This window comes from Eptatretus burgeri, chromosome 12, assembly GCF_056783735.1.
Source record: "Eptatretus burgeri isolate ZD-2024b chromosome 12, Ebu_testis_v1, whole genome shotgun sequence".
Taxonomy (NCBI): Eukaryota; Metazoa; Chordata; class Myxini; order Myxiniformes; family Myxinidae; genus Eptatretus; species Eptatretus burgeri.
In genome coordinates, this window is record NC_140972.1 from 53,862,060 (window position 1) to 53,885,075 (window position 23,016).

General features: G+C 44.1%; 1 long non-coding RNA gene across 1 annotated transcript in view; it reads right to left on the minus strand.

Moving 5' to 3' along the window:
* Positions 1 to 12,108: 12,108 nt before the first annotated feature.
* Positions 12,109 to 23,016, minus strand: part of LOC147015644 (uncharacterized) — an 89,968-nt gene continuing 79,060 nt past the window's right edge. Inside the window, exon 3 of the long non-coding RNA XR_015049773.1 lies at positions 12,109 to 16,984. This is a non-coding gene — a long non-coding RNA (uncharacterized LOC147015644). The remainder of the gene's footprint in view (positions 16,985 to 23,016) is intronic.

A 23,016-nucleotide genomic window follows, 5' to 3' on the forward strand; every position in this document is an offset into this window, starting at 1 on the left:
GAAAATAGAGGTTGTAGTAAAAGTAGTTGTCGTATTGTTAATATTGAAAGATATCTAAAAACAACACATTGGCATTTTTGGATAATTGTGAGTACTGTATATCGTTTGTCTGACTTTTAGAGGGCCCCAGGTATAATTTGTGTTTTCTATCCGCTTCTACCCCCATATTACACTGTTTTTAGAGGAATACAGCACAACCAGACTTGACCAAGGTTTTCTGCATAAATAGTAGCATTATGGAAATGTTCATGCAATGATTTCCAGCTGGGGACTATTCTCTTTCATTCGAAAAATCTTTTCTCTTTCCAATTGTAACATATTCAAAACATTTCTTTCGCTTCTGTTCCAGAGTTTGAACGCGACGGAATTAATGTGGTCATATTGAAAGCCTGCCAGTGTTTACCAGAAGCCAGAAGGAGAGTAAGCAGATTGGACAGGACCTTGAAAAGGAGCTTCTGCTGTTATTGCAAAAAGATCTCTGGATCACATTTAGAGCTGTGTGATGCTGTCTGGAGCAAGTATTAAAACAGTTTTATTATTTATTTATTTATTTATTTATTTATTTTGTATACCTTGTCGAGGCTCGTGTGAGAGTTTTGTGATTACATGAGTGAATGTGAGGAGACAATTTTTTTGTTCATACAATGAATGATGTTGTACCCCCTGCTCTTTCCTTGCTTTGTCCTCTCCCCCCCCCCCCCGCATCCCCACACCCCCTCCACCAATCCAGGTTTTTGCAGGGCTCACACTGTCCACCATCAACACTATTCTGATGAAACTCCCGAAATCCAAAATAACTGCTCACCTCCACTCATTCGGGTCAGGTCAGGTATGGGAGCATTCACTGGAACAGCGCGTCACTGTGTCCACTTCATCTCTCCGACATCATCCCCAGAATCCAGTCCATACAAGTGCTGAAAAGTGTGGGGGCCAGTACATTCCCCTGACGAACTCCAGTAACAACTGGAAATAGGTCGGAGAGGGATCAGCACATCTCACAGCACTCTCAGTACCAGAGTGTAGTTCAAACATCAGATTGATCAGTTTCGGTGGCTCCCCACAAAGACCAAGAATCCTCAACAGGGCATCCCGATTCAATGAATCAAACACTTCACAGAGATCAATGATGGCTGCAAGCAGCCCCTGCCGAAACTGTCATCTGCATTCACTGAGGACCCGAAGAGCGAGGATACGGTCAATCGTTGACCTCTTTGGTGTAAAACTTGACTGCCCTGGGCGCTGGTGCTCAGGCAAATGGTGGCGAACCCTTTCAAGAATTATCCGAGCAAAGACCTTGCCCGACACTGAGAGCAGTGTCACCCTTTGTATTGGTAGTTGTTGCAGTCTTGGCGATCACCCTTCCCTTTCCAGAGAGGGATGACAAAGCCCCTCTTCCAGTCAATTGGGATGATGCTTGTGTTCCAGGCAGAACACAGAGCTGCATGCTACAGCATGAATACAGCATTTCCACCAGCCTTGAGAAGTTCAGCATGGATGCCACAGATCCCTGGAGCTTTACCCATTTCAACCAGTTCATCACAGCCTGTGTTTCCACAAACGAAGGTGGATTACAGTTGATTGGAGGGTCAGAAATCGGGATAGTTACACCCCTGACATCCAAGTAAACAGCTGGTGGATCAGCCTGGTACAGCCGCACAAAGTAACCGGCCCAGCGGACCTTCATTTTGGACTCCTCTGTCAAGAGCCCACCACCCTTCGCTATAACTCCAGTGCAACGAGGGATGGGCTTGGAGGAACACAATGTGTGAATTGCCCTCAAAGCAGGATGAGAATCACTTGACCAACTGGTGATGCTCTACCCCCTCACAGATTCCTCACACATGGACCTCCTTGTCCACCCTCAGTGCACGTACTGTTTTACGCCTCAACTGCTTTAACAGCTCAGGTCAGCCATTAAGCATGGTCCTGAAATTCTGGCCAATGGTATCCAATATCCCTTGAGAGACAAAATTCCTCTTTGCCCTCCGCTGAGTTCCACGACACCACTGGCAACATCAAGGATCTATCCATCCATCCATCCAATGGGACCATACTCTGTGCAGAGCGTTGGCGCTGCCAAAGCAGTCTCCTTGGCTATTGGGCACAATCCTGGATGGGTCGCCACTCCGACACAGGATACCAGCAAGCTGGCACTCATTTTGCCAACCTCGGAATGATGACAGGCAGAGTCAACCCCACCTCGTATTTATTCAACAGCCAAGGGGGGATTTGAACTCAGGATCCTAGGATCCCAGGCCCACTACCCCAATCATTAAGCCAACACCAGGCATAACATCAAGGATGGTGATCTTGAAGCCACTCCACAACTCTTCAGGATTTCCCAAAGCACCCAGACCCTCCAAATCTCCACTCAGGTTGTTCGCAAACTCCTCTGCTATTCTCTCATCCTTGAGCTTGCCAACATCCAGGCTAGGCTGGGATGGTACCATTCTCCCGGATTTTAGTTGCAAATTCAGAGTTGCTACAACAAGCCTGTGTTCGGTATTGAGGAACTGAGCACTCCGGTAGACCCTGCAGTTCTGGATCATCTTCCAGCAACCATCAACGACCACATGGTCAGTTTCCTTTGCCACACCACCAGCGTTGGAATACCAAATCCAGCGATGATCCTGTGGGCGCTGAAACCATGAACCAGCCACCCTAAGTCCATGACTTGTTGAAAGTAAAGGAACTTAGTGCTATTCTGGTTCATAGTTCCAGACTCATGGGGACCAACACATGTCTCATAACCATCCCTATCAGTTACAGTTGATGCATTGAAATCCCCAAAGACGAGATGAGTATCTCGCCTGGGGCACTGATCAACCACAGACTTTAGCGTGGAATAGAATGTGTCCTTCACGGTGAGGTCACTCGCCTCAGTCGGAGCATAAACAGAGACCAGGGAAATGACACCCAAGGAGTGATGAATCCTTAGTCTCATAAATCCGCTCGTTGACCGGTGTTACCTCATTTATCATTGGGTCAGCTTATTGGACACAGCTACAGCAACTCCTCGGGCATGGTAACAATCAGAGTGACCAGTTCAACACAGGCATAGTCGGTGTAACCACCCGTCATGGTCTTGCCACTATCCAGTCTCTGAACCTCAGAGAGTGCTGCAATACCTACGTTCAAACGCTTGAGCTCAGATGATAACAGAGACAGGTGACCATCCCCTCTTAGGGATAGGACATTCCAGGCATCCACCCGAAGGGACCGCCTCAGGTTAATCCAAGGAGTTAAGCAGATGGTGGTCCACCGTCTGGTGGATGACACGTCAGCACCACCCTGACACACACGACCACAATCTGACCTGGGAAGTTGACCGCTTGTTTTCCTCCCATCTTCAATGAGTGCAGGTCCCGAAGTCTTTGCCCAAATCCCGTCATCCAGTGAGCTGCCCTGCGGAGGGCAGCTGCACAGGAGGTACTCCCACCAAGTGATTTTCATTTTTTTTCATAACTCATTAGTCCCCCTTTTCCCCCACCTGTGGAACCAACTTCCACATTCTCTTAAATCTCATTCTTCCCTCCACGTCTCCAAGACAGCTGTTCATCACCATCTCAAATCATCTCCCACACACCTCAATTCAAAACCATGATCTTTTCTACCCCCCATTAACCCCTGCCCCTCCCCTCTGCCAATTCCCAGTTTGTCCTTCCTGAGAGCTTGCTCCTGTATCAATTTTGTTCACCCCTGTATCTTCCCCTCCCCATCATTCTTACCCACATCCCTCGTTTGTTCATCTCCATATATTTGGTTCCTCAGCCCTGTTTTTGGTGTTTCTCCCTCTATTTCTGCTCTTCCTTTTGTTCTGTTTCATCCGAATCCGTCCTGAGTTTCGGCTCTTCCATGAGCTTTGACTTTGTGTTGAAAAAAAAAAAAAGTGGACTGTTAATGTTAACTATCATTGTTGACCAACATCGACACGGAGTGTATCGGTGTTCAGTGACAATTTTTGGATCCCGGCCCGGTGTTGGGTGTTGCGGAGGGAGGCGATGCCAAGTTTCTGTACTTCCAATTGCAAGAAGGACATTATTTATGAAGGTATGAATTATTTCAGGGTTACGAAAACGAGAATTTAAATGAGAACAAACTGTGAGCAGAATTACATGATCATATCGAGCCGTACCTTCGCAGCTTATTCGAGTCGACTATACGTGGGATTCATCGAGGGAATGATTCCGCAGTTCAAACTGAACACAGAACACGTGAGAGGACAGTGGCAAAACAGCTCATAACCAAGAAAGCAATTTGAAATGTCACCACAATATGTTACACAATAGCCTGCTCTTTTCGAAAGGCACCGTGGGGATTGTTAACATTCACTGGAATTTCGTGGAGTCACAAATTCGAGTCCCATCACGACCGCTCCTGAGCAAATTTTCATCAGCATGTGCTGTCTGCAATGCAAACACTGTGCCCGTGGCTACACGAACAACCAAAGGGTTTATAATAAACGGAGTCCGGCAAAAGATGATGCAAATGAGTTCCTCGACTGGAGTGTGTTGACACCCACACTCGAATGGCTCCATGTCAGGTCAGCAGCAAGGGGAGAAATGGCCAATCCATGGCCATGTTTCGATTGACGAGGACTCATCAGCAAGGCCTGATGGTTCACCTTCAACCTGACCCTGCACTCCTCTTTGCCCTTATTCTCCCCAGGATGGCGAGGTGTTCGACTGGAGGTGATTTTGGGCCCAGGGAAACTGTTTTGTCCCAAGTCGTTCACGAATCAGCTGGCCAGGCCTGATGTTCGACTGGAGGTGATTTTGGGCCCAGGGAAACTGTTTTGTCCCAAGTCGTTCACTAATCAGCTGGCCAGGCCTGATGTTCGACTGGAGGTGATCTTGGGCCCAGAGAAGCTGTTTTGGCCCAAGTTGTTCACGAATCAGCTGGCCAGGCCTGATGTTCGACTGGAGGTGATTTTGGGCCCAGGGAAACTGTTTTGGCCCAAGTCTTTCACGAATCAGCTGGCCAGGCCTGATGTTCGACTGGAGGTGATTTTGGGCCCAGGGAAACTGTTTTGTCCCAAGTCGTTCACTAATCAGCTGGCCAGGCCTGATGTTCGACTGGAGGTGATTTTGGGCCCAGGGAAGCTGTTTTGTCCCAAGTCGTTCACGAATCAGCTGGTCAGACCTGATGTTCGACTGGAGGTGATTTTGGGCCCAGAGAAACTGTTTTGGCCCAAGTCGTTCACGAATCAGCTGGCCAGGCCTGATGTTCGACTGGAGGTGATTTTGGGCCCAAGGAAGCTGTTTTGTCCCAAGTCGTTCACGAATCAGCTGGTCAGACCTGATGTTCGACTGGAGGTGATTTTGGGCCCAAGGAAGCTGTTTTGTCCCAAGTCGTTCACGAATCAGCTGGTCAGACCTGATGTTCGACTGGAGGTGATTTTGGGCCCAGGGAAACTGTTTTGGCCCAAGTCGTTCACTAATCAGCTGGCCAGGCCTGATGTTCGACTGGAGGTGATTTTGGGCCCAGGGAAGCTGTTTTGGCCCAAGTTGTTCACGAATCAGCTAGTCAGGCCTGATGTTCGACTGGAGGTGATTTTGGGCCCAGGGAAACTGTTTTGGCCCAAGTCTTTCACGAATCAGCTGGCCAGGCCTGATGTTCGACTGGAGGTGATTTTGGGCCCAGGGAAACTGTTTTGGCCCAAGTCGTTCACGAATCAGCTGGCCAGGCCTGATGTTCGACTGGAGGAGATTTTGGGCCCAGGGAAGCTGTTTTGGCCCAAGTCGTTCACAAATCAGATAGTCAGGCCTGATGTTCGACTGGAGGTGATTTTGGGCCCAGGGAAACTGTTTTGGCCCAAGTCTTTCACGAATTAGTTGGCCAGGCCTGATGTTCGACTGGAGGTGATTTTGGGCCCAGAGAAACTGTTTTGGCCCAAGTCTTTCACGAATCAGCTGGCCAGGCCTGATGTTCGACAGGAGGTGATTTTGGGCCCAGAGAAACTGTTTTGGCCCAAGTCTTTCACGAATCAGCTGGCCAGGCCTGATGTTCGACTGGAGGTGATTTTGGGCCCAGAGAAACTGTTTTGGCCCAAGTCTTTCACGAATCAGCTGGCCAGGCCTGATGTTCGACAGGAGGTGATTTTGGGCCCAGAGAAACTGTTTTGGCCCAAGTCTTTCACGAATCAGCTGGCCAGGCCTGATGTTCGACTGGAGGTGATTTTGGGCCCAGAGAAACTGTTTTGGCCCAAGTCGTTCACGAATTAGTTGGCCAGGCCTGATGTTCGACTGGAGGTGATTTTGGGCTGGCATTTTCCCCAACTTTGGCTTTGCCAGTCGTGTTTTCCCCAACTTGATAAAATCTATAGTACACATATGAAAGATATGGACTGCAGGAGATATCAGTGTACTTCCACCTAAAGGACAAGGACATTTGTAGACAACGAACAAAAGGTTATTGAAGAGAGTGACAGAGGAGATAGGAATAGATTTTTTTTCGGGGGAGAGGAAATGGTACAAATTATAAAGCAAGCTCGAACCAAGGTGAAATGTTTTATTTTATTCCTCAGACATTGGTGTGTTCGCTTTCCAGGAGAAGTCATGAGAGTAAGTTCAATTGTCGGGTTGCAAAATGAGGTACAATCCATGAATACCAAGGGATAGTGACAGCAGACGTGTGTGTGTGTGTGTGTGTGTGTGTGTGTGTGTGTGTGTGTGTGTGTGTGTGTGTGTGTGTGTGTGTGTGTGTGTGTGTGTGTGTGTGTGTGTGTGTGTGTGTGTGTGTGTGTGTGTGTGTGTGTGTGTGTGTGTGTGTGTGTGTGTTAGTTATTATTTTGTACACTTATTTCTCATCTCTTGAAATGTTCCTCCTCACTCATTTTTAAAACAATTATTATTTCTTCTTCAATCAATCCTTCCTGCCCCCCTCCCCCCATCCCAACCATCTTTTGCATAACAATATAACAATGCAAGGAAAATTAAAATCATGAACTTTCTGGGTTCTGATGACATTTCGTACGTTGGGAATAAACGGATATTACCTTGTGTTGCGGAGGAAGACAGAGCTCAGGCTGGATGGGGAAGAGTTGGGTTTTTTTGTTGTTGTTTTTATCATCATCTGTTTCTCCCTGTTTTTCTTGCATTTGGCTTTGTGAGAAAACCTCGCAGAGGACTCCGGCGGTATCACTCCGGCCTGATGAGAAAGACCAGCTGTGGAGTGGTAATACAAATGTTAGCATTCCCCACATTATCCGAGATGATGAGACATCCGTTTGAATCCATTATTTTGATTGCAGCTCATCTCTGGTTTCTCTACACACAGCGAAATCATTAGTAGAACGAACCCCCTACCCGGAGAGTCAGAGCCCCGCGTCCTGTGCTTATGGAGAGTGGAAAGACACTTAGAGAATCCACACTTGATGAAAAAAGAAAAGTGGGAGAGAATCAAACATGATGAGGAAGGAGGATTGGAGGGGCAGGGGGGGCACACGTTTACTCCATGATTATGGACATCCCCGTTGCTTGTAGCTCTTATTTTAAATGAGACTTCTCTCAAGGAATGTCTCATTGTGTTACTCAGTGTGTCTGTCTGTCTGTCTGTCTGTCTGTCTGTCTGTCTGTCTGTCTGTCTGTCCGAGAAAAATGAAAATACTTATTCAAACAAACTAAAAGTTGGATAGGCCCACACTCTTGCATCCTATAATGACGCAGAACTGATTATCTTTTGGACATGATCGAATACAAATGATATCAACGAAGTGATAACCAAAATTGGTGTATACGGATCGATATCAGGAGGGCAAAGAGCGATACACAAACGATAACATTTTGTACAAAACGTCACAACAAGTGGGATTTGTCAGCACAGCGTAGAGGTATCGCACTTGCCTCTGAGCTGTCAAATATTGGTTCGATTCCCGACCTGGCTGTAACCAGTTGCAGATGTTGCAGATGCAACACCTTGCCGGTGATGGCAAAATATCTCTCTGGCTATTGTAAGAGAGTTACCTCAATGATGATGCAGGATATCTGCTCTGCCATCGCACAAATCTGCCACACTTCAATCTGCCATCGCACAAAAGGATTGTATCACCATCTCTACAGCACCTGATATTGATTATACAGGACTATGTATATATATATATATATATATATATATATATATATATATATATATATATATATATATATATATATATATATATATATATATATACATATATATCGTGGGAATACCTTCACAAAAATTTTACTTTCTCTCATAAACTGGTTTATGCCATGATCCTGTCTGTGACTTTCCTTTCCATCCTCTCGACCCTGGTACATTGAATCCTGTGGGGAGGTGGCTGCAGTCAAGCAGCATTCCTTCTCAGCTTGGAAAGAGAATCCAACTGAGGGTAACTTTCTTTCATTCCATAAGGCTCGCAAAAAGTTGACCATCCTGTGCCAAGCCAGAAATTATCAACTTGCAAATCTCAAAGCTTGACTCTCCAACCAGTGTCCTTCCTCCGAGTTAAGGTGATGCCTTGTTAAGTTTGCCTCTGGTGTTTGCTTCCCCCACCCCCTTCCATCCTGTCCCTCCTCTCAAATAGCATTGCTGCAGACTCTGCCTGAGATAAGACAAAATGTATAAACTCTGTCTTTGACTCAAGATTTTGTGTACCCAACCCCTCCCACTCTGTCCCCATCTTACTCCCTTGTAGCCACCATCTACTGGTCTGTGTTTTCACCTGAGAAAGCAGAGAAAGTTCAGTCCGGCCTTGGCCTTGCTTTAGGGTCGGGCCCAGATGGCATCAGTGCCCTTTTTCTCAAATCCTGCTCCACCCTTCACGTTCTTGCTCCCCATCTATCTGCCCTATTCAGCATGTACTTATCTTTTGGCCACCTCCCCCTTCATGTAAACCCGCAAAGACCCGACCAACTATTGGCCCAGTGAGTTTGCTTCCAATTACAAACAAAGTCATGGAATCCATCATTTCTTCTGAATATCCAATCTTCCCTGTTTTCAAGCAACCTGATCTTCGACCATCAGTTTGGGTTCCATCCCAGTCACTCAACTATGGACATTCTTCTGCTACTCTTTCAGGAATGGTCAGAGACCCTGAATCTCAAAGAAGTGGATAGGACCGTCTTTCTGGACATATCTCGGACATTTGACACAGTGTGACATCTTGTCTGGCTTGCCAAGCTCTCTGCCTGTGGCATAGAATGCTGCCTTCATTCCTGGATTTCTGACCTCCTCACTCACACACTCAACGTGTTGCCATCAATAGAACCCTCTCTCCCCCTCTCCCCAATGGAGACTGCAGTTCCCTAAGGAAGTGTTTTTGCACAATGCACCAAGTCTTGTTCCTCATCAATATCAATGACATCTCTGATGCTCTGAAAAACCCTCTCTTCCTTTTTGCAGACGTCATTAAATAAAACACTCAAGCAGGTCATGGTCAGCATTCCCAGCACTGTTGCAGACTGACATGTCAGTTGAGACGTCATATTGAGACTATGTGAACCATGTACGGTCAATTTGAATGTTGGGTGCTTTATGTTGACTTCTAATGAATCATCTTGATGGTCAATATGTATTTTTCTTAATAAAATAATCCAAAACTTTCACCCACAAACAACTATCCAGTCTTTAAAAATAATATGTACATTATCTACAGGAAGCCTGGTGTTGGCTTCGTGATTAAGGTGGTTGGCTTGGGACCTCAGAGACCTGAGTTCAAGTCCCTGTTTTCCCGTTGAATTAACACAGGGGAGGGTGTTGGGTTGACTCAGCCTGTCATCCTCCTGAGGTTTGTGAAATGAGTACCAGGTAACTGGGGTAATAACCATTTGGGGTAACCTGTGTTGGAGTGGTGACCTGTCCAGGATTGTACTCCTTGCCAATGAAACTGCCTTGGTAGCCCTATGCACTTTTACAATGTGAAAGGAATGGTATTATCATTATTATTACCTACAGGGTGTACACAAGTGAATGGTGGCGCTTCATGACATTTCCCTTAAGTCGGTAGTAGAATACCCAGTCGCTACTATAGTCATTTGCAAGAAAGCATCATTAGAGCAATTAAAAGTGTTATGCAGGAGATTTTTGATCAAGTATGGACAATAATTGAATATCGATATGATGTGTGTGCCACTGTTCATGGTGCACATATTAAAGTTGTGTAATACCATTATCAAAAACCTTTTGAAATGGATGAAACTGCAGTGTTGTAATGTACAAAAACGTTTTGAGTTGGTGAATCAAATGACCAAAAGTACAATGCACAGTGAGTATGTTTTTTTTATTTTTTAAATCAATCTGCTTACAAAACCACACACCATTCATTTAGGTACACCTTGGATAACTCGGAAGAGTACCTGTCCACAGTGACGAGAAAAGCAAGCAAAAAATATACATAAAAGAAGAGGAAAAGTTTGAGTTAATTTATCAATTTAAATAATATTTTAAGGACTTTAAAAAGGTTCGTTGTGTTGCACTCTTGGTTTCACTCAGAACCGCAAAATGGTGGTGGAACATATGGCGGCGGCGGTTGGATTTGTTTCAAAAGAGGGCAAAATATCCTGGTTGCGAAATAAAATTTGGCATCAACATCACTCATGTCTGTTCTCTCATCATTTTAAAATTGAATGTTGAGCTTTTCAAATGCTGCACGAGAAGCGGAGTAAACGGGAGACGGACGAACACACGGACAGACACCATGGTTCACAATATGTAAGAGATAACTTTCCGTCCAAAGAACTTCAACGCAGAAAGAAACCATTCGGTCCATCAAGCTTGCACAATGGTTGCCAACCTGTGACTACCCATCATTTGTTTTTTGTATGAAGTCAAGGCTCGTGGAAGAGCTAGAACATTAAACGGATCAGGATGCCACAGGACAAAAGGAACAGGATAGAGGGGGGAGACACCAACAGCAGAGTTGAAGGACAAAATAGAGGGAGACTTAGACAAATAATGGGGGTTTTTTTTGTATACCTTGTCGAGGCTCGTATGAGAGCGAACACACAATACACAGCAAGGGGGGGGGCATGAGACAATAGGGGTGGAAGTGGGAAGGACAAAAGAGTGGGGAACAGAGACATTCGGAGATCTGTAGAAGGGAGAGGGATGGGTGAGGAGGGATGGGGTGGACAGGATGGATACAGAACGAATTTCTCCCCCATCCTCCCCTTTTCCCTACCCCCTCCTCTCTCTCTCTCTCTCTCTCTCTCTCTCTCTCTCTCTCTCTCTCTCTCTCTCTCTCTCTCTCTCTCTCTCTCTCTCTCTCTCTCTCTCTCTCTCTCTTCCCTCCTCCTCCTCTCTCACTACTCTCCCATTTCCCCCCATCCTCCATCCCCTCTCTCCCCTCTTCCTCTCTGTCCCCCACACTACCCATGCCCCTCTCTGTCCCCCACTCTCTATATGTCCATGCTCTTTCCTTTTCAAACGTTGAGCGTCAAGCAAGGAAGCAACACACCACATATAAAATCTTCTCCAGAACTCATTACTTGGCCAGGGTTTGAAACGCCAAACTCCTTGACTCTTAACAAATTATGTCGTCGAGTCCACCGATAATTAAATTTTACTATATTTTGGAGCTCTTTGAGGTTTATTATGAAACATTGTTTGTAGGTTACATTGCTAAATGGAGGGAGGTTTTTCTTTCATGAAATGACCTGCAACCTTTGTTCAAAGATTTTCAATGTTCAAAGATTAACAATGTTATTAGCAACGTTAATTAGTGAGGTTGTTGGTTGTCTTCAGATTTTGGGATGAGGCATGTGTTATCCTCCTGTGAACCATTCATCCATTCCCTCCTCCCCTTGGATAAACTCATCGAATGATCGAGTGTCATGATTGTCTGGACAAGAACATCTCGTCACTTGAGCCAGAAATTGGGAATTCCATCCAGGTCAGCGCTTTTAAAACTTGGCATTTTTGCTGGTTTTTTTTGTTTGTTTGTTTGTTTGTTTTTTTTTTGTTTGTTTGTTTGTTTGTTTGTTTGTTTGTTAATGCTTTCCTTCATCAAATGCCACTGGGGGCATTTCCTTTAGGTGTTGAATTTTCTTTTCAAAGTTTTGAATCCAGTCCACCTCTTTATTATGTTATTTTGCGTCTTCATAGATTATTTTCCAAAAATTTTCAAGTGCATCCTTTTCAGAGGAACTGTGTGTGTGTGTGTGTGTGTGTGTGTGTGTGTGTGTGTGTGTGTGTGTGTGTGTGTGTGTGTGTGTGTGTGTGTGTGTGTGTGTGTGTGTGTGTGTGTGTGTGTGTGTGTTCGAGATAAATCTTATCTGTATAATTGAATAATCAAAAGTTTTTAACTCAACCTGGGACTCAAATCCAAGAATCTCATCACAAACACAGTGATAGTCCACTGAACTAATGAGTGTTCAACATCATGACGATGTAGATTACCTAACCTGAGAACTTTATACTGTAGATCAGCTGTATAAATGCAAGTTGTGCGATTGTGTCTGAATGGGGTAAACGTTGTAACCACAGCACGTATCATGCTGAATGCTTATTTAAAAGCTCTTGAGTCCAGACAGTACACGCGGAAGTCTACAAATATCGCTATTCATGCAATTTCAAGTTTATTCCAGGGGCCTGTGTATTCCTGATGGCCTGAAATGTTTATTTTGTTTCATGTGTATAAATCTATTATTTATAATGTAAATAAATGGGAAATTTGTTGAAACGCTTTCATGTAATTTTATGCCATGCAGGATATGAAATTGACCTACACGACATCAAAACTTCGATTTCACAAGTAATGTCGATATTGTGGGAAAAGTAACTAGTGAGATGGCTCAGCAAGTAAATGCCAACATTAGATCAGATCTGTAGTATGGACAAGCTTCAAAGTTCATCACCATCTTTATCACTGTGGTGGCGCCAGATACAGGCATGTGTCGATTCTCACATACTGCATCGTACAAGCTAAACATGTCTGTGCACTGTAAATTCTGCTTTCTGCATGAGCAGATTCTTGATGTGCAGTTTCCTTTGCACCTGCATTTCACTAGTTCTATGATAGAGTGGGGGTGCTGACAAAGCAGTTGGCGGGACTGGAAGTGACTGCTCACCTTCCTGATGCCGGCCATGTAATGTTGGCTCTGGCAGCTTAGGAGATGCAATTTGCTCTCATGATCATTCGCCTCGGTGCTGGTCGAGTTGGTGGCAACTTCTCATCAGTAAACTGACGTTTACTGAAGAGGAACCACGTCATTTATTTAATTGATGTTATTGATGTGATAGGTTCATACAGTTGGCATGTGGAGCCTTCTATTGTGTTGTAGTCACTTTCTTGGAGCTGTAGTGCTGTGCTAAAGGGGCTGTCACACCTCGACGTTTTAGCCAGCGTATGGCAACGTATCAAAATGTATGTAAAACGCTGGCGTACGCTGAACTATTGATGTTTTTTTTCAGTTTTGGGCGTATTCATAACGAGTTGGACGTATGCATAACGTATTAGTAACGTACACAGAACGTTTCGATAACTTATAGATAACTTATACCAAAGAATGCTTAGCGTGTTGTCGGCGTTCACACCCTATGCCCAACGATAGTCTAACTTATGCATAGCGTGTGGCAGCGTATGCCGACGATCACGTGGCGTAGCCTATTAATAGGCTGCCGTTCAACGATTTAAAGGCCCTGTCACACCTTGACGATTTAGCCAGCGTATGCCGACGTATGAAAAATTTGTCTAAAACGCTGGCACACGTCGAATACGTCATGGGTAAGTTTTGTATACGTTAAGAGCACACTGATGCACACTGGAATACGTCGTAGTATGCCGAGCATGTCAACAAATTTTAAGCATGCTCAAAATTTTTTGACGTATGCCAGAATATGACTCACACGTTCTGCATACGCTGGCCATAAGTTGTAGGCACGTTACGCGATCGTTGATACACGTCGACACACGTTACTTGTAAGTTACTCATAAGTGGAAACACATCGAGGTAATGTTTAGCGTACCAGAAACTTATTTATAACCTATGAGTGACGTGCTTTGAACCTATGTGTAACGTATCTCCAACGCATATTGACGTATGTAGACATATTTGATTGACGTCTTCTGTACGACCACAGAACTTACTGAACGTGTTTCTAACTTACAGCTACCGTATAATAGCATATTGGCAGCGTTTAGGGGAATTGGCATATAAAAATGGGCTTCACACAGGAGGAACCCGTCAGTGTTCCAGACTCCATCTTTTTTTTTTGTTTTTTTTTTCCTCGGTACGACGGTGATGTTGACACTTCGATTTCTAGTGCAGTTATGATTTAAATCGTTGAGCGACAGCCTTTTAGTTATATTATATTATAACCGCACTAGAAATCGAAGTATCAACATCACCGTCATGCCGAGGAAAAAAAAAAACAAAAAAAAAAAAAACATGGAGTCTGGAACACTGACGCGTTCCTCATGTGAACCCCATTTTTATATACCAATTCCCCTAAACGCTGCCAATATGCCATTATACGGTAGCTGTAAGTTAGAAACACGTTCAGTAAGTTCTGTGGTCGTCCGGAAGACATCAATCAAATACGTCTACATACGACAATGTGCGTTTGAGATACGTTACACATTGGGTCAAAGCACGTTACTCATAGGTTAGAAATAAGTTTCGGGTACGCTAAACATTACCTCGACGTGTTTCTACTTATGAGTAACTTACAAGTAACATGTGTCGACGTGTGTCAATGATTGCGTAACGTGCCTACAACACGTTACTCATCGGTTAGAAATAAGTTTCGGGTACGCTAAACATTACCTCGACGTATTTCAACGTATGAGTAACTTACAACTAACGTGTGTCGACGTGTATCAACGATTGCGTAACGTGCCTACAACTTATGGCCAGCGCATGCGGAACATGTGAGCCATACGCTGGCATACTTCGAAAAATTTTGAGCATGTTTAAAATTTGGCGACGTGCTCAGCGTACTACGACGTATGCCAGCATGCTTCAGCGTGCTCTTACCGTATACAAAACTTACCCATGACGTATTCGACGTGTGCCAGCGTTTTAGACAAATTTTTCATACGTCGGCATACGCTGGCTAAATCGTCAAGGTGTGACAGCCCCTTAAGATTGATAAATGCTCATTTAACTGCAACACCAGCTTTATCAAAGGCTTTCCAAGCAGACAACGTTGACTTCCCACAGAATGTACCAGTTTGTTCACAACCACTGGAAGCATGAAATCCAGGAAGCCCAGAAAACAGTTGAGGCTGGAGTGCTTCAACTATTGAGCATGACTGAATGAATTGACACTCGTTTCCTGTGCCAGCAAGGATTGATGTGTCTAGACAAAAGTCACGGTGGCACCACAAAGCAATCACAAGCACATCTGTGTCCATGCTTTGCATGTATCTTGACTTTACACCCTTCTTTGTTGCATTAATTGCTTGCAGAAACATTTAGGTATCTGCCTCCTCCTGTGTACTGTTGAGGTGACTGACAGAGAGCTTGTTGGACTTCGCTTCCAAGTTCATGGTTGTGACATAAACTCGTTCTGAAGTTTAATGGACCTTGAGAAGATGCATTGCTGGATACAGAGGTAGCTTTTGCTTGCTTATGTTGTTGCCAAGGAGTTCCTTTCATGTTATCTATCTATAATTCCAGGTGTGTGTGTGTGTGTGTGTGTGTGTGTGTGTGTGTGTGTGTGTGTGTGTGTGTGTGTGTGTGTGTGTGTGTGTGTGTGTGTGTGTGTGTGTGTGTGTGTGTGTCTCTGACCGCTGTTTCTTGACAACCACTGGTCCGATCTAATTTAAACTTACCCGGTATATTGCTGGACACTGGCTTGTTCTCAGTTCCTGTGCACAGAAGGAGAACCTTTCCAATTTATTTCCCCTCCCTCCTTGTTGAAATAACCCGGTGGTACTGACTCTTCTTTGAGCAGTCTTGTCCAATTCAATTCCCGAGCCTGCAATCAAACTCGTCCTCGTGTCTTGCAGTTGCAATCAATGAGTATGCCATCGCTTGGAGGAGGTGTTAAGCCAGCCGTTCCCTCTGCCATGTCGTATTCACATGTAGCAATTAAATATCTTGCTAACCTCGTGAAAGCAGAGGCCATTGTATGCTCGTAACCTGGCCAAATTCTAAATTCCTTTCCGGGAGGAAGGCGCTTTGGCAGCTCCCTCTGAATAGAGTGCCGACCTCTCCAAGAGTATGAAAACCTAGTTTTTAAAAATGTCCCTTCCTGCCCTTTGGTGTTGGGAGGTATAGATATTTGGGAGAGAGAGGAAAGGGTAAAAGGAATAACCACCACCACAACAACAACAACAACAACAGCATTGTATGATTTTTTAAATGGCATTTCATCCACCACAAAGCCAAAGGCCACTTGAGGTGGGAGCTACATAAACCAAGGTATTGTTATTACCTTCCCAATTCACCTGAATGTCTCCATTCATAATGGACAGCTCTGGAGAAACAGAAAGAAGAAGCCTATTTACATTCCTTTTGTACGGAGGTGGGTTAGGATTGAAGGGGAAACAGTATGCAGGTAAAGAGTTCCAAAGTGAGGCTGTATGGGGAAAGAAACTACAAGAGGACCTCAAAGTCTTACTCCTCAGGACATGTGCGGTGTATGGATGGGAAGAAACTGCCAAACATGTAGAATGACTAAAAGTATGCTCAGGTGCAAAAACATGTGAGAGACCATCAGAGCACATGGTAATATCTTTAGAAAAGGCTCAAAGAAGCAACAGAGCGGCAGACTGAGAGAGGTTCCAGGGATGATGCCAACTCCTGTCCCGCCATATTGTCAGCATGTCACTGGATTCTATCAAATAGAGATAGGTGACAGGCCAGAGTGCCAGCCAAAATATGGCAACAATACTCCATGACAGGTTGTCTTGTGGCCCCTTCTATTGATAGAGCATATCAGCTGGAGGAAGGATATCACTGAGCATGAAATAAGTAGCCAAGGCATTGACAGGCTCTTTTAGCTATACCAGAGATGTAGTTTTCCCAGTTGAGGCTTGAGCTGTTATCCAATCCAAGCAGATGGTAAATGGTTCCTGCAAAGGTAAAAAAAATTCAGACAGGATGAGAAAAAGAGGGTGATGTTGAGCTGGACGCAGACAAAAAGGCAGTGTTATTTTGATTGAAAGTAATGAGCCATAGTCATTTCCCCCATTCAATCAGACCCTCCAGGTGCTGACTGAGCATGGCACTGGCCTGGACATGTGAAGGAGCAGAAGGTTCCTGGGTAGGTAGTATACAGTTTTGAGTCATCTGGGTAAATGGTTAACTGTGAAATAATTAACATGTGAAATAATTTTTTTCTAGGAGGAATTTTCAAAATCAAATAATCGTTACTGTCTGTGCAGGGTATTTATACATATATATGCCAAGTTTCAGGAAGTTTCGATCAAAACTGTAGGCTGTAAAACAAATGAAACAATAAATGTCAAAAAATAGGAGACGTCATAAAAATTGATATGACGTCATAGTGATGTATCATATGTGCGGTAATTCATCTCTGCTAATGCCCTGTTCGATTCCCGCAAACAGAATTCCAAAAGCTTGCCTAGTTTCGGAAATAATTTTTTCGGCGATTTCCATTAGCGGAGATATTTTGACGTCATAACTTTTTTCCAGGAGGAATTTTCAAAATCGGAGATGGTTACTGTCTGCGCAGGGTATTTTTACATATATACGCCAAGTTTCAGGAAGTTTCGATGAAAACTGTAGGCTGTGAAACAAAAAAGTCCACAAGAACAACAACGTGAGTAAGACTTGGAGATCCTCCACGAGGATCTAAAAAGAACTATGGATGATTGAACGCAATGGAGGACATGACGGCAGGTTGTGGTGGGGATCAAAGGGGAACACAAAATCGATAATAAATAATTATGTACGATGAGGTAAAAGAAATCTGAGGAAACTAAGACCCCTCACTCCGGACTCAGTCACTGACAGGAAACGGACTAAACCAGGGGACTCAGCTCTGGGGCAGCGGAACCAAGCAGGTGATGAGGAGCAGGATGATGAGGCAAGCAGCCGATGACCAGGACGATAAGGAGACAAAGCGCATCGCCAGGTCGATGAAACGGGGCAAGGTAGGAACGTCGAAATGGGCAGAGGCAATATGAACAGCCACAGGACGAAGACAGGCAGGCAGGCATGACGACCTCCTCAACTATTTCTCATCAGCGACCTCAACTAATTCTCCTTCGTCTACCTCAGACTTGCACACCCTCTCAATCGTTCTCTCTTGACCAACTGCCTTTCCTTCCCATCATCTTAGCCTCAGACTTCCAACTGCCGACTGGGCTCCTCCCTCTCCCTCTCGGGGTCACGCTCTGCCCACTGAGGAGGCGTCTACAACTCCGCCCCTTGGGAGACGACAACCGCTCTGACTCTCACTCTCGAGGCCATCCAAGCTTCGCCCCCTTTTTCTCTAGTGCAGAGTCTCCCGACGCCACACGGTTGAGGTTGACATAGAGGTTATACACACAATTTCTTTAACCATAATCCTAACTAATTGTTACTACCACCACCTCCTGCATGGTGTACATGCAAACAAGACAATTCTTCAGCTGATGTTTCCCGAATTATACAGTGCCTATAGAAAGTCGACACCCTCTTTCATAATTTTCACCTTTGTTGCCTTATAGCCTGGAGTTTAATTGCATTAAATCAGACTTTTTCAACCTTTATTTTTCACATCGTAACCCACAACTTCAAAGTGAAAAACAAATTCTACAAATTTCAGAAAATTAATCAAAAACACAAAACGAGAATATCTTGGTTGGATAAGTGTCGACCCCCCTGAGTTAATACTCGGTGGAAGCACCTTTGACAGCAATTATAACTGTGTGTCTGTTGGGATAGGGTTGTGCCAACTTTACACACCTTGATTGGGCAATCTTGGTGGCAGAGGTAAACTGGGCCCATTCTTCTGTGCAAAACTGTTCAAGCTCAGTCAAGTTTTGTGGGGAGCGTTAATGGATGGCAATCTTCAAGTCATGCCACAGATTTTCGATTGGATTTAGTTTGGGGCTCTGACTGGGCCACTCAAGGACATTTATCTTTTTGTTCCTCTTAGCCACTCCAGTGTAGCTATGACTGAGTGCTTCGGGTCGTTGTCATGCTGAAAGGTGAACTTCCGTCCCAATTTCAGCTGTCTTGCAGCGGGCAGTAGGTTTTCCTCTCAGATTTTTCTGTATTTTGCTCCATCCAGTTTCGCTTCTATCCTGACAAGTTCCCCAGTCCCTGCTGATGAGAAATATCCCTGTAACATGATGCTGCCACCACCATTATTCACAGTCGGGATGGTGTTCTTTGGGTGATGTGCTGTGTTGGGTTTGCACCAAACATAATGTTTTACATTGAGGCTAAAAAGTTCTATTTTGGTTTTGTCAGACCAGAATTTTTTTTGCCACATGACTTCAGAATCCCTGGAATGGTTCTTGCATTCCTCAAACAGAACTCAAGATGGACTTTTTTGAGTAAGGGCTTCCTTCTTGCCACTCTACTGTACAGGCCAGACTTGTGGAGTGCTTGGTATATTGTTGTCACATGCACACAGTGACCAGTCTTTGCCATAAAGGCATGTAGCTTTTTTAAAGTTGTCATTGGCCTCTTGTTGGCCTTTCTGATCAGTCTCATCCTTGCTTGGTCATCCAGTTTGGAGGGACAGCATGATCTCGGCAGTCTTGGTGGTGCCATACACCTTCCACTTCATTCTCCTGACTGTGCTTCAAGGGATATTCAAAGCCTTTTAAATATATTTTTTACCCATCCTCTGATGTGTTCTGTGCCTTTCCACATCTTTTTCCTGGAGGTCTTTTGAAAGCTCCTTGTCACACATGGTTGAGTGTTTGCTGGGAAATGCACTACCCAGCAGGGGAAACCTACAGGAATATCTGATTTTATTCTGAAACTAGAAGGGCACCCGGTAGAGTGCATATCCCTGCCAAGTAATGCCTGATCCACGAGAACATATTGAGCTGAACACATTTTTGAAATATTATGCTATACAGAACTATATCATTTTTGGCCCTTTTCTTAATGGTGAAGAATCGCTTGAAAAATTAAATAATTTCCTTATCCAGATCAGGATTTGGATCTTCACCAAAATCGAATCAATTCGTCCTTGCAACACACCCAACATGTCCACCAAGTTTCGTCTAAATCCGTCCACAACTTATTGAGATATCGTACTGTATATCATTTTTAGCCCAATCTCTCAATGATGAAGAATCACTTAAAAATTCGAGTAGTCGGATCCGGATCCGGATCTTCACCGAAACCTAATCAGTTCGTCCTTGTCACACACTGGACCTGTCCATAAAATTTCATCCAGATCTGTCAACAAATTTTTGAGAAATCCTGTACACAAACAGACAGACAGACAGACAGGGGTGAAAACATAACCTCCTTCCACCTTCGGTGGTGGAGGTAAATAATCACAATCACGACAAGTTAACATATGTGGAGGCCAATTAACTTGGTGTGTGATTTTGAAGGTGATCGGTAACACCTGAGCTTATTTGAAATTGCTATTTATAAGGAGGGTGGACACTAAACCAACCAATATCTTCTTGTTTTGTACTTTCAATTAATTATATGAAGTTTGTAGAATTTGTTTTTCACTTGGAAGTTTGTGGGTTATGATGTGCATATAATGGTGGAAAAAGTCTGATTTGATGCAGTTTCATTCCAGGCGATAAGGCAGCAAAAGGTGAAAATTTTGAAAGGGGGTGTAGACTTTCTTTCGGCACCATAGATCGAGATGGCAATCTACTCACACATGGACCATGCTACTCTTTACTTTCCTATCTGTTCTATGGTAATATCTAATCCCCACCCCCCATTACATACCCCCACAAATGTAACAATATTTTGGGCAGCAGACAACTGTCCCTTGCATACTACAGAGATTTTTGCAAGGAAGTTAAAAATTGTATCCAGCAATTTTCCAGAGATGCCACATGATTTTAGTTTGTGGATGAGCCCCTTGTGCCACACTTTGTCAAAAGCCTTTGAGATGACCAGAGCACCAACCCTGGCTTCACCACAATTATCAAAAGCCCAATTCACATGTTCAGTGATTAGGGATGGGACATCACCAGTCGACATTGAATATCACAAGTCATACTTGGTGTCAGATGGGAGGTTGAGTTTCCAGATGACTCATGGCTTGCAGTTTGATCAAGGATTCGATCACTTTGCTAATAATGGGTAGAAGGCAAATAGACCGATAGTTGGATGGATCAGAGTCCACAAAAGCCTGCTTTCAGCCAGGTAGAAACACAATCTTCGACAGACCCAAGATATCCAATTTTGAGAGAACAGTGCAGTTCTTGTGAACACATCTTCAAAGAAATTGGAGAGATTTTATCTGGTCCAGTAGCTTTTGAGATGTCTAACCCTTGAATAATCTTAGCAACTCTCCTGGGTGTTATGATAATACAGTAATGGAAACATTGGTGTCAACATAGGAAGGACAAGCAGGCAATGGGTGTCTGTGGTCTTCAAGTGTAGAGTTTGCAGCAAAATGCTCAGTGAAGAGGTTGACTTTATCAAAAAGAGAAGTAAGCACTTCAGGGCCTTTGAAGAGGACAGGAATCAATGATTGATTTTGCTTGAGAATGCTGTAAGCAATTCTCCAAATATCTCAAGAACCTAGCCATTGATTTGAGATAGAAACACAAACAGAATCTGTACACTGTTGCTTAGCATTCTCTAATACTCGCTTGGAGAGGGTGCTTACAAGATGAAACAAGTGATGGACCTCACTCGAGCCAACACGATGATATTGATTGAAAAAGTGATTGCGATAGGCGATGGCAGCACAACAAGCCGGAGTGAACCAAGTTGAGAGTGTGGTTTCACTTGGTAGGTCCAAGAAGGGATAAAAGGGTCCATTACCAACAAGGATAAACTCAGTAACTTCCTTGGCAGCTTCAGGTAGGTTGTGACAAAGAATTGAGCTCCAGTGAGCATCGGCAAGAAAAGGATGCAAATCATCCCAGTAAGCCTTGATATATTGGAAAATGCACAAGTATAACAACAGTTGATGGTGAGGAGTAAAGAACCTTAAATTCAATGTTGACATGATTGGAGTTTCCAAGATGTGAGAATAATTTAGCAGTCCCATCCCCAGGATTCCAACACAAAAGTACATCAAGAAGATACTTGTCTTCAGGAATTTGAGTCGGAATTGCAATGATCTTAGTAAGCTCATGCGACATGGCAAAGTTAAATGCACTGACACCAGGGGCATCTGTCCTGTGAGAGTGGAGTGGATGCTAGGTGCAGGGTCGTGCCCTTGTCTTAGTGATAGGAGAGATAGACTGCTATGCACAGCCTGAACTAAACTCTGGGTCGTTCTCCAGTTTTTGACCTAATTAAAAAATATATAATAACCTCACAAAACGGTAATTAAATTCACCAATGTTCATTTAATGGAATGAACCAATGTTCAGGATGGAATCTCTGAGCATGTCACATTTTTACATTGCACTCACCCCCCATTGACAAAGCCTGCCACACTGCTTCTCTTTCCTATCATGGAAGCTGTTTGGCCTGTTCCTATATATATACTCTGAGATAGTTCAGCTGCTTTTCATCTTTTCACCCAGCTCATTTGGCTGCCATGAACTCTTGTGTCATGTTTTGCACAATTTGTGCATCTATTTATACGCTTTAATAATGCAAGGCAGATGCTGTGTTTGAGTTCTCATTGATTCTCCCAAAACTCTTTTGATTTGGTTTGTCACTCTGCCGTCCATACAAGACCATGAGAACCTCAAGGGTGTTTTTGCACTGATTTCGGGTTGTTTGATTGTTAACGTCAATGTCTTATGTTTTGTTTCTGCTTCGCCCTTTACAAGCAGATTTGGTTTCAAAATTGATATCCGTGAAGATCATCAAAACATCTAAATAGGGAACCAAATGCAAAGCATTTCATTTATGGTCGTAGAAGTAGGGGTTTTTTTTACATGGTTAAGAAACATGTCTTGGATAGGTCGACACTCCATCACACTGTGTAGAGAAGTCTGCTGAAGAGTAGTCGGAGTAGAACCCACACAAATGAGAG